Raw genomic sequence first — 1736 nt, forward strand, 5'->3', positions numbered from 1 at the left:
AATCAAAATCAGCCATCACTTTTGAATTGCTGATTAACATAATTATTTAAAAAAACAAACTAATGAAACAGGCCTGGACAAAAATGATAGTACCTCAATAAAAGATTGAAAACTGAAAACGTAAGAATTGGTTTTATAAAAATAAGTTGTCGTTGAATTTGGCAAAAACAAAGTTTATGTTTTTTGCGAAAAGAAAACAGAATGATGTCACTCTGTATATCGATGGTGTAAAAATAGAAAAGGTACCTGAGCATAGATTCCTTGGGGTAGTAGTTGATGAAAATCTGATGCGGAAACCTCATATATCATATGTTAAAGCTAAAGTGTTTTGAAGAATGTAAAGTTTCTTTTATCTTGTAGGACACTGAGAATGTTATATTGTTCACTTATTCTGCCTTATTTAACTTATTGTGTAGAGGTGTGGGGTAATACATATAAAACTAATTTAATGCCATTATGTTTATTGCAGAAAAGAATCATTAGAATAATAAACAAAGTTGGGTATAGGGAAAGCACACATGTATTATTTATCAAGTCTGATCTTTTAAAATTTGAAGACTTAATAGAACAACAGACTCTGTTAGGAATGTTTAAAGTTAAAAACAGAGCACTGACTTCCGCTTCCGGCCGAATGGAGTGAACAACGACAAAAGGCAGCTCCTCAGAAATTTCAAGATAACAATCCTCCTGGGTCAAATTCACATTGATATTGAAGCTTAAATTAATATTCAAACCTCTCTAACAAAGAACTGGGTATGAAGAGCAGCCGAAAATAAACCCAGAAAACTTTGCCGACAACCTCCATTTCACCAAGCGCCGAAGAAAAGCAAAGTAACATGGGGGGCGAAGACACGCCGCTCACTGTGCGGACGCTTCGGAGCGAACTACAGGCATACCGGGAAGTTATGATGTACGACATAAAAACACAGATAGAAAATATGCACAAGAACATACGCAGAGACATTTCTTCACTGCGAGAAGAAGCCAAAGCTGACAACAACAAGCTTCGTAACGAACTCTCACATAAAATGATAGCATTGCATGATACCAGCTACCGTGGCCACGCAGAAAGAAATGGAGCGAGCTCTCAGCGACACTTCAGACAAAATAATAGACATGGAGAAAGCTTATCAAACATTGCAGAAAGACTATCAAACGCTCCACGAAAAACAATTAGATCTGGAAAATAGAAATCGCCGACAAAACTTACGTGTGGTTGGAATCAAAGAGGAGGCGGAGGGAGGAAACCCCAGTCGCTTCATTGCGGAGTTTTTCTCCGAAGTTCTCGGCGAGGATAACTTTGATACACCTGTTGTGATAGACAGAGCCCACAGGACCCTCGCCCCGAAGCCACGTGCTGGAGAGCGCCCCAGAGCGATGATCGTCCGCCTGCACTACTTCACCGACAGGGAAAAGATTCGCCAACTCTCCAGGAATAAAGGCCGCCTCTCGTACAAAGGATCGCCCGTGCACATCTTCCCTGACATGAGCCCCGAAGTCAGCAGGCTAAGAGCATCTTTCAATCCGGTAAAAGTGAAACTGCGGAACGCAGGAATCCCATTCAGCCTGTTCTATCCAGCGAAACTGCTGATAACGGTAAACAACACCAAATACTCGTTCACGGATCCACAGGAAGCTGAGAAATTCGTCAAGACCCGGATCCCGGGTCCTGATCATGCTACTGACAGAGAACGATAATTTAAAGGAACACATTTCTTCTTTTTTTTTTTTTTTCT

Source organism: Oryzias melastigma, linkage group LG14 (assembly GCF_002922805.2).
Source record: "Oryzias melastigma strain HK-1 linkage group LG14, ASM292280v2, whole genome shotgun sequence".
Lineage (NCBI taxonomy): Eukaryota > Metazoa > Chordata > Actinopteri > Beloniformes > Adrianichthyidae > Oryzias > Oryzias melastigma.